Here is an 11639-nt window from a genome sequence, read left to right on the forward strand (position 1 = left end):
CTGCTACTCTTTTCCAACCTAGCCCCTAAATTCACCTGATCTCCATGCAATGGATGTCATGTTTGAATAAAGACAGACTTTCCAGTGGGTGGGGAGAGCTATCAAAGCAATATAGAAATGCAGTAAGCCAAAATCTGAACAGTAACTTGCTTAATAGGCATTGTGAACCTTGTAAAAAATTCACTGTATAAAACATTTGTAGCTTGGACTGAAACAGCTGTAATTGTCTTTTCCAATCACATGCAGTGGAGGTATAGAAATCAGAGTTTGGCTGGCTGATGCTGCCCAGGATTCAGTCCAGTGATATATAGTTAGTGCCACCAACCCCCAATATTGCATGTTGATCCCCCTGTAAACATATGAACGTATGAAGCTGCCTTATACTGAATCAGTCCATCGAAGTCAGTATTGTCTACTCAGACTGGCAACGGTTCTCCAGGGTCTCAAGCTGCTCTCTCTTCTTCCATTCTCCCTCCCTTAGAGGAGCTGTATTACTGAGAATATGCAATCAGATTATTTCCTGGTGTGATCTCCCACATATAACTGGTACTTTACCCATGGCTTGTGAAAGGTAAGTGCTTCCAAAAGTCACAAAATGGGCAAGAGAACATCTTTCTACAAAGCTGATTTTCTGAAGTCGCGAAGTATCCATAATATGTGTGTGGCCTGCAGCTAAGTTTTCATCCATGGTGAGGGATTTACTTTGGCATCAGTTTCTTGTTGAAAATAAAACTGTACCAAGGGCAGGATGTTGCTTTTAACTACCCTGAGATGACTAATTATTAAACTCATTTTCTAAAGGTTAGCATATACAGAAAGGCAATTATACGGAGATTAAAACAAGTTCAGAAATCTGATTCATTCTGAAAGTATGGTAAACCTAAGTCTTGTACTATTTCTGAGTTTTAATGACCTCAGGAACATTTTATTTAACTTAGATGTCAAATGCAATTTTGAAATGAGAGATGAAATCTATTTCATGCCTTTTTTTTCCCCCATCATGCCATAGAGCACAACATTTCACATGCTGATTCTTCCATTGAATTCTAGCAGCCCAGCAGGAATGGCCTACACATTGGCACAGGAACAAGAGTAGCATTAACCCTTCAATGCTCTTAGTTCAATGCTCTTAGAAGCACTAAGCTGTGACTGAAATTTATTCAGTACACACTCCTACTGCTTTCCTATAGACCTCAGTTAAAAGAAACCAAAGCTTAAAATGTCCCAGTGAAGGTACATCACTTCTATAGCCCACAGTTAGCTTGGCTGATTACTCTCCCAGAGGCCTGATCACTCCCCAAAAGGTATCTTCTGGCTCCTAGTTGAATCTATCAAATTTTGATCCAGTATGGCAAACTGCTCACACCGTCTCACTTGTAAAACTGATTTTCATGCTACATCGCATTATGGATTTTATATATCTGACCACATGTGATTTGTGAGCATGAAATCTTTATTGCTAGATTGCTCCAACTTTATTATACAGACGTTGTCTGGAAGGAGATCAGTTAATTTTAAAAAAAGCCAAAACCTTACATCCCGCCTTTCCATTTAAATAAAGTCTTCAAGACAGTTGATGAACTCTAATAAAAATAACAACACAGGAACACCCAAACAAAAATCAGAACACAAAATTCAGCAACCCTTGGAAGGACATGTAGAGACAGAGTTGCCAACTCTGGGTTGGTAAATTCCTGGAGATTTGGGGATGGAACTTTGGAAGGTGGGGTTTGGGAAGAGTAGGGACCACAGCAGCCATAGAATCTACCTTCCAAAGTAGCCATTTTCTCTAAGAGAGCTGATCTCTGCCATCCAGAGGTGAGTCATAATTGTGGGAGATCTATAGTCCCCACTGGGAGGCTGGCAACTCTACATGGAGCCCAGAAAACAGGATGAAAACAGCTTACTGGCCCCACCACTGGCAACAGTGGAAAGTTTAGCTTCTTCCCCCCATTCCACAGCATTAAGTAAACAAGCACTTTTTAAGGTGAGTTCCCCTTTATATACCTAATTGCCCACCCATGACGCAACATGTGTTGGGCACAATGTAGTTACGACCTTAGATGCTGTATACAATAGTTCAATTTAAACCTATTTAAATATCTTGTTTCAATTATGAATAAATAAATAAGTTGAAGAGCAGTGATCAAATAAGACAGAGTTAGTGGAAAGTGGTATATGAATTGATGTTTCCTCAGAGAGTAATTATTAATTAGTACGGCAGATCTCCTTATTTAAGGTATGCTATGACCTCTAGTGGCTACAGAAAAGTCATCTGTAGCTCTAGTATAGGAAACTGTGTTTTAGTGCAATTTAAAGACACAGTTAAGTGCTTTGAGGAACTTGCTTTTCAACAGTTATGATGATATGGATACAAGGCCCCTATCCAGGACTGCATTGCAAAAGGTGAATACATTTCGTTAATTCAGCTGTGTATTTGCTGTAATCTGGATATTTATCCTGCTGCCACAGTAGGGCAGACATCTTCCTCAAAGCATTATCATTTCAACACATATTGCAAGCAGGACATTGTTGAAGACAGCATGACATTGTTGAATTCTCTCATATTGAGGAATACTTCCTTGTAGTTTTTTCTTCTTTGTTTCATGCAGCTTAAAACCACAAGATAAAACAAAATGTCCAGTGGCCCTTTAAAGACTTACAGTATTTATTTCAATGTGAACTTTTGAGAGTCACAGCTCGCTTCACAGAGACATCTGAAAAAGTGAGCTGTCCTCTGACCTGGATAGTCCGGGCAAGCTCGATATTGTCAGATATTGGAAGCTAAGCAGGGCTAACCCTAAGAAGTACTTGGATGGGGAAGTTCCCTGGAATACCAGCAGATGGGAGGCAGAGGCAGGCTATATCAAGCCGCTTCTCTGAATGTCCTCCATACCCCAATAGGGGTCACCAGAAGTTGCTATGACTTCCAAACATGTACACACACAAACACACACAAATACACACGTCCCCCAAAAAAATACCAAAAAAGAGAGAGAAGTGAGCTGTAACTCACAAAATAAATGTCACTCATCTTTAAGTGCATTTCTGCATTTGTGTTACTACTTACAGGGTTTTGCTGAGGGGGGGGGGGGTCGGTTTATAGATGGTTGAATGAGAAGTTATATTAGACCCTTGTGTATAATTTAAATTATCCATGTAAATTCTCTACATACATTTTTCACTTGAAGTGTATTTTGATTTTTAATGGTTCCTGCATTGCATAACTATGCAGTCATGCACACTAAATGAAATGAGGGAAAAATTAAGGAAAAATCTTCCCAAATAATCATTTTGTACATTAAAGCCTGAATTAAACATATATATACATACCCCATCCAAGTCCTTATCAGAGATATCAGAAGATGACTTTCTCAGTTAAAAAAAAGCTAAATCACAACAATACGTTAATTAAAAATACTTTGTAAAATCTGCAAGTATTTAAACCTTTAAATCTGGTTTTCACCCAGAGCTTACCCTAGAGCGACGTCCCACTTCACTGCGCAGCATCTGCGCGGATTTCGCACCAACTGCTCCGGAGAACCAGGAAGAGCCGCGAAGTGCCAAGCCTTTTGCGTCGCAAATGTAAACCGCTAAAAACCAGTTTACGATAGCGACGCAAAAGCCGCGGCTCTTCGCGGCTCTTCCTGGTTCTGCGGAGCAGTTGATGCAAAATCTGCACAGACGCCGCGTGGTGAAGAGGGACGTCGCTCCGGGGTAAGCTCCGTGCGAAAACGCCCGTAAACTGGTTTTTAGCGGTTTACATTTGCGACGCAAAAGGCTCGGCATTTCGCGGCTCTTCCTGGTTCTCCGGAGCAGTTGGTGCGAAATCTGCGCAGACGCTGCGCGGTGAAAAGGGACGTCGCTCCGGGGGTAAGCTCTGTGCAAAAACGCCCTATATTTCAAAAAAATGGCTGATATTGTGAAATCTGGGAAGGAGGAGGGAAAACAAATATCTACTTAAAAGAAGATTCAGCCATGATATTCTACAGGGAAAATATCTCTCCCAGTCATAAAAAATACACTTTAATAGAAAATGCATTTAGACAATTTATATGAACATTTTGATTATATGCATTAGGGGTCCATTTTAACCTCCTTTCCAACAACCTTGCCACTTACTAAAATATTTGCTTTGACCACACACAAGAATATATGTATGTCAGGAAAAAAATACAATGTTTGTAGTAATAGAGGTGACCTAGCAACCCAACCATGTGGTAGACTGATGCCCTGTATTCATCTTCATACTAATAAAAACCTGAGAAAGGAATCTACAGCTGCCATGCTACAGCCTTATCTACATATATAGTTGCTTCACCGTAACAATTGTTTAAGGCTGTGATCCTGAAGCATCAGGAGTTATCATCAGAACTACAAATCGTATTATACAGTTTTAGAGTTTCTCAAGGCTTGATGCAATAACACTCCCAGAATGTTCAAAATCTGGACATGTGGAAAATGCAGGAAAGATAACTAATTCTTACCATTTTTACCAATACCATTCTTAAAAACAGTAAGTGGTGTCTGAAAAGTCAGAGGGATACTCCCACCTCCATGGTAATTTGAGCACAGAATGATGGCGAGTGTATCCTACCACTTCACAGTTTTCCCAGACATGCCCTCTCCTCACTCTGTTCATTTAGGGAACTGGGAAAAGGTGATACAATCATAAAATCATCTATCCTGACAAACTGAGGAACAAAACAGAACTGACTCCTCTTCCCCATTGTGTACAACAAAATTTGCCTACAGTAGCAAAATAAATTGATCAGATTCTGGCCACACGGGCTTGGCAAATAGCCTTGGTTCAGCACAAATTGGGATAAAGAGGATTCCCTGGAAACCAAGCCAGTATGAGTCTGTGAGGGGAAATATTATCGTTTGAACTAACTTGTCATGGATGCTGAAGATGGTGCCTTGTTATATAACCCCACAGCTTGTTCTAAGTTTATCAGATTCCAAGAACCTGTAAAGATGCTGCCATGAGAATAGGCTGTACTGCTAAGTTTATTGTTGTTTTCCTGTCATTTGTTCACAACATATGAATATGCAAATTGGCATACTTCTTGCAGACACTAAAACACACTGCTCTTTTCTCTAATGAAAAACCTGGCATGGCTGCCTTCAACTTGCCATCTTTCAGAAAAGGGCGAGCAAAACATTACATTTGTATGATTATTGTTCACTGGTTCAAGAATAAAACTTGGCTATTCCACTGATAACTTTCTGTGTATGACAGTTCACTGAAATCAGATAATTGGAATCCAGCTCTCCAGTTAACAACAGACATATTAAAAAAAATGAAATGAATATGTAGAAGCAATGATATGATGGCTTTCATCTGATCTTCGTTGCTAGGGGGAAGGTTCATTCCCAAGGAGGGGGAAGTAAAGTCTCCTCCAGTGCTCTTTTAAGAGAGAATGCTCAAATGCCTGAGCCACATCAAAGCAGGTAGGGCTGAGCCTAACAGGGCTCCTCTGAGCGCGTGGGGGGCGGCAGAGCATGGTGCCATGTTGTGACACTGCAGAAGGGGGGAGGCAGCCCAGCCTGGGTTGCGTGCATGTGCGCACACACCTAGGGCCCCAGGGGCACAGGGCAGTGGGCAGTGAGTCTGTCTGGGGCGCCATGCACCCTAGGGCCAGCCCTGCATGAAGCAAATGTTGGAAGAGAAGGACCAAATGCTGTCTCTTAGCTTCAGCCTCCTGAGGGGAGGGGGTTTACAAGAGAGTCAGACACACAGACTATGGGTTTGCTTCCTGTTTACTCTTCTGCCTTTGTCCCTTTGATATGACTGATAATTCTCAAGGAAATTGCCTTCCTTCCAACTGTTCTTTTTCTCACACACACAAAGAAGGAACATATTGCTCTCCATCTTTGACACTATGAGTACAAGGATGCACCCTGCAACTGCACGCATCCTATGTAGTTAGAACAGCTAAGTCCTGCCTCTGCCTCTCATCTTTACTGTCTAAAATGGAGTTCCCTAAATAAAGAACTAATTTTTAGTTTGAAACTGACAAGTGGCTCTGTGTGACTCTGTAACTGGCTAGCATACTCAGAACAAACAGAAGCTCTTTGTTTAGCCTTTAGTGCACCCTGCTGCTACAATAGAATACAGATTACTGGCCTACTATGCCAGTGAATCTTCTATCAGCAAACACATACAGAAAAATCCACAAAGATTGGTTGTGCAATACTGAGAAAACAATGGAAATGAAATACCCATGGAAACTAATGTAATATTTATAAAGCAATATGGTAGGTTTGAAAGCCATTTCCTTCAAATACCAATGAACCTTTTTGTTGTTCTGGGATAGGAATGGAAGAAATGGTTCAGCAAGTTTCCAGAATAGTTAATTTTGAACCTAGTAAAAGCCCACAGGAGAGGATGTCTATAATATGGAACATCAGCACTCCCCAATCTACACAGCAGTTTTGCAATTTTTTAAAAATTAGATTTTTAAAAAATAAGATGAAGGATGAACATGCATATAAATATATATGCCGTTTGATTATTTTTTTTTAAAGCTCCTTGAATCATGACGGGAGAAGCAAGACTGATGACTGAGTCAGCATTAAACTTTCTGCTATGTATGTTTAGGGCAAATTGCAAAATTAGCATCACACTACGGGTGACAAACCTATTATTAAACAGTTATGCTTGTCTCCTTCCTATGACAAGGAATATGGCTGCAAACACACATTGATTTTGCGAGGTCCTGAGATTGTGCTCATCAGCAGTATCTCTTTAAGCCCAGGATCGTCCCAGAAAACATTGTTAAGACCACTTATTTTCTCAACTAAGCTCACTAAATTGTTACCATTTCCTTTTCCCAGCCCAAGAGAATAAATGAATGCATACTGATAATCATTTAATTGCCTTATAAACAACAAGCAATTAGCACTACTTAAATGCTCCATTGGCACAAATGGGCTACTAGGAAGACACGATATCAGGTCATTAGATGGTGGGGTTATATACTAGGGAGCCAGACAATTTAGAGGCTGAATACATGTCTGTTTCTTGCTGTGCTACTGTGCACCGCACTAATAGAAACTACTAGTATCCAGGCAGTGTAATCATACACCAATAGATTAAGTACAGTACAGAGAAGAGAGAAAACACACTGGTTATAACTACAAGAGCTGGGATGCTAGGGGAGACTGAGAGGCTGCAGATACCTGTGCACTTCTCATCCTTGTTTGGTCAATGAAGTGGGAGGTATCTAATCTCTGCAACATGCCACCATTCCAGACCTCTCTCTTTCCAGGTCAAAGGCATCAGGAGAGATACAGAGGTTCAAATATAGGGTGCTTTCACACACACTAAATAATGCACTTTCAATTCATTTTCACCACTTTTCAACCATTTCACTGTGATTGATTTCCCACCAACCTTACCTCGCTCTCAGTCTTCTCAGTGGGGCTTCAGTTAGATTTTGCACAAGCTGCCCCGAGGCTTCAGCTCACTCTGCCTCTCACACAGCAAACAAGATCCTCTAAAAACCAGTTTCTTCCTCCACGGAAACTGGAAGCAAGAAATACACAGAGGCAAGAGGAGATGGAGAAGCACAATGCATCCCTCCAGATAGCTCCCACTTCCAAGCAAAAGGCACTGGGAGAAATGGTGGAGAAAAGCTGAAGGGGGTGGGTGAGGGGAGCCTCTCAGGAGCCCCTTACCCTTCCTGATCTGTAATTAGGAAGGAAGATGTGATGTACAGCTTCCAGTCCTTCAGTTCATGGATGTAGTTCATAGGGACAGTGGAACAAAGAATAACAGAAAATTGAATTCAAGAGTCCTTTAATTAGGACTATGTTACAGGACAGCTACTTTTTGGGGGGAAATGGGTTTTAAAAATTTATACCCTCCTTTACAAAATTGTTATCCCCACCTCCATTTTATCCTCACAACAACTACCCTGTTATGTAGGTGAGGCTGAGAGTGTCTAACTCAAGGTCAGCCAATAAGCTTCCATGGCAGGACGGAGTGGGATCTGAACCTGAGTTTTTCAGATCCTTGTCTAACATTCTAAACACTACAACACACTGGCTGTGAGGGCCTTGTTCCATCTGCAGTGATCCTCCCCCCCCCCAAACTACTTTTGAAAAAGGGAGGTAACAAAGCCTCTACCATAGTTCTCTACCAGGAACGCAGCTCCAAATTTAGCACATTGCCACAAACTGTCTCTTTGAAGTGTTCACAGTAGGGAGCTGTAACGTGTTGGGCCTATGTTGGAGCTCTCCAGTGACCTCATCACTGCAATTTTCTACCCAGAATGGCAACCAATAGGCTCCAGTGATGGGAAATGCCCCCTCCCACACACACAAGTGATTGTGTTGCTTCAGCCCTCAGCCTCATTTTCTCAGCCTATTATTTAATGTGGACCCCCCACTCAATAACCTAATCGAAGTCCATCTCAAGCTATGTGTACTTTCCAAGGAACTCTAATTTCTTCTGGATCTGCAGCCAGCCAAAAGCATTGGTGCTTTTAGCTAAAAGAAGCATGATGTTCAAATCCCCTCATCAAATATAGATGAGACACTTTTTTAAAAAGCCTTGCCATTAGTCCATGAGAAGAAAGAAGCCCAGATTATTTCAAAGAGTATGGCTCTGAAATGGTTTGTGATTACAAAGAACAGTGTTCTGAAAGCAAGGAGTTTATCAGCAATAGGATAGCCACAATTTATTTTTAAAAAATGAAAAGTGAGCTGTATAGTCTAGCCTTTTTTTTTTCCTAGACAGCTATGTAGCAATGTAATCAATATGCAAAAAGTGACATTCCTGTAAATACTAGCTTGATAAAAGCCAGTTAACCATGTAGTCATTTTTCTTGTTTTTAAAATATTATTGGTACTGACTCTTCTTATGGTGAAGCAGAAGGGGAAAGATCTAGGTGGGTAGCTGTGTTGGTCCAAAGCAATATCACAAAATTAGAGCCCAGTGTCACCTATAAGACCAACAAAGTTTTATTCAAGGTGTGCATGCACACTTCTTCAGGATTATTCAACTACTAGTTTTTGGCTGTTCTGCAAGAAGATTCTGAAAAGTTACTACATTGTTAACTAATTTATGTAGTTCAAACATACAATGTTATGTTTCTTCTTGATCTTTGATGTCAGCTCTGCCTACCAATGTAAAGCAGAATTCACTAATAAAATCATGGCATAATGTTAAACACTTTTTGGCATCACCGATTTAAGTGACAAACCAAGACAGCAAGCAGGGGAAGGTGCAGGTGCTGGGAACTCTCTCTCTGGAATCAACAGACTTTAAATACATTCATTAGCAGAATTGTACCCTGAATATTTAGACACACATTTAAACAAAACTTGTATTCTTCAGCTGTGGGTGGCAGAGTCAAATATATATCGCTGCCAAATCATTTGCTGTATAAAGAAGTATTTTCTTTTGCCTGTCCTGAATCTACTACCCATCAGTTTCATCGGATGCTCTCAAGTTCTAGTATTTTGGTAAGGGCAGAAAATTTTTTCTCTGTCCACTTTCTCTGTCCCATGCATACCTTAATAATTGTACTACAATACATGATCAATAGTTCAAAATATACCTGAGCAGCTTCAGTGGATGTGCTAAGTGGGAGGTTATGGACTGCATAGTGCCTTATCATCCATGTGTATGCATCTAAATGGATATGTGTTGTAGACTGGATGCATCCATTCCTCACTCTGGATGCATCCATTCCTCACTCAGAGATTTAGCTAAGGTGTCTCTAATACAACACCAACAATGTCTTCTACAAGTTCAAATGGGATCTGTGCTGAAGAGCTAGAAAGAATATGGCTTTGGGGCCTAAAACTAGATTTACTCAATCCAGATTGAGAATACTTTCCATCAGGGTCCTCTCCTCTCTGCCTGCCCTCACTGGCACCTCTTTTCCTGGCTGGCCACCTGCCTATGTGTCCTTCTTGTACCCACAAACCCTCCCACATGCCCTTTCTCCAATGGCACTGGGCAGCATGGGGCTGAGCAGTTCTATGTGGCAAGGACCATGGGTGATGGAGTGCCAAGGAGAAGACAAAGGAAGGGCACACAGACAGATGGCAGGGCAGGCATGTGAGCAAAGGGGCAGCTGCCCTACCTCGAGGTATTTTGATGCTGGCCCTGTCAGTGATCCCCAACATGACATTCACAGGCACTATGGCACCTACCAATTGGTTTCCTGGTGCCCATTTGCTACCTGCTTCCTGACCCCACCCATAAATATCTTATCAGATGCTCTTTTTTCTCCCATTGCTTTCCTTGCCCACTTACATTCTCTCCTTTTCTACTCTTTCTTTTGTCACTAGGAATGGGCATGAATGGGGAAAATGTAGTTTTGTTTGTGATTCGTTGCATACCTAGTTCATGAACCATAAAACATCACAAACTTTTAGGAGCTAAATGGTTTGGTTTGTAAAGTTCATGACCTAGTAGAATGCCCACCCCAGCATGCTAGAGACACCAAACTTGCAGAGATCTCTGGCTGACTCTCCTCTACCTGCCCCCAAATTCAGTGAGGATTAAATTTATGCAGTCCAAGTTATTGCCCTACAAAAAAGGTGCTCCCAGGAAAGTGCTTTCTGGGGAAATGACAGGCAATCATTTTGACAGGTGCAGGTTCATGAGGTTCTGGAGTGTCTAGAACAGATCCTGTGCAAGCTAGAGACATCAAAGTTGCAGGGAACCTCCCCCGGATGCTCCTCTACATGCCCTCCAAGTTCTCTCCCCCCCCCTCCCCAATTGCTTTGAAGTTTGGTAAATATTTAGATTGAGCAGAGACAGTCTGAATGGAAATGTATCTATTTCTGAACCAGCACAAACAACCACAAACAGCTGGAAAGTTTATGGAAAGTTTGTGCCAGTTGACCTGCCATGATCTTCACTTCACAAACCACAAACTGACCAAAATTCATCATAAACTTAGGCTGTGACTTGTGAACCAGTTTGTGCCCTTCCCTGTTTGTCACTTTTCATATTCCTTCCTTGGTCTTTCTGTCTTGAATCTGTGTTCTTCTCCCCTAACCCACACTTTATTTTTAAAAAAAAATATATATGGGGAATAATAATAATAATAATAATAATAATAATAATAATAATAATAATAATAATAATAATAATAATATTTAATTTGTATCCCGCCCTCCCCACCGAAGGAGAAAACAACCCAGTGCACATACCTTCCCCCTCCCCCCCAAAAATAGCTCAATTCTGTTTTAATGGTACATTTCCCAGACCCATGGGTGGGAAAAAATTCTGAAGTGCCCCTACAGTGGCCATTTAATGGTAATACCCACTATCTTTAAGGGTGCTTTCAGACTGTCTCTTTAAACTGTCTTGGATCCTGACAGGTTTTTTTTTTAGTTCATACACCCAAATGGGCAATTGTTGTCCCAGTTTTCATAAAGGATTAAGCTGTGTGCAGAGAGTTAAAACCATTCCCCCCTTAGGTTTTAAGGCTGCTAAGATTCTGAATTGTAGCATATTACTATATGAAAAGCCACTTATTCTTCTTTTTTAAAAATTCAAAAGTGACCACAGGATCAACAAGGCTGAGACCTCCTGCCCAAGAAAAAAGCAAACATCACATGAATTTATGTGATGGGCTGTACAATCAAGTATACCTGGAGGTTCATGAGAA

Source organism: Heteronotia binoei, chromosome 2 (assembly GCF_032191835.1).
Source record: "Heteronotia binoei isolate CCM8104 ecotype False Entrance Well chromosome 2, APGP_CSIRO_Hbin_v1, whole genome shotgun sequence".
In the NCBI taxonomy this organism is placed as follows: Eukaryota; Metazoa; Chordata; class Lepidosauria; order Squamata; family Gekkonidae; genus Heteronotia; species Heteronotia binoei.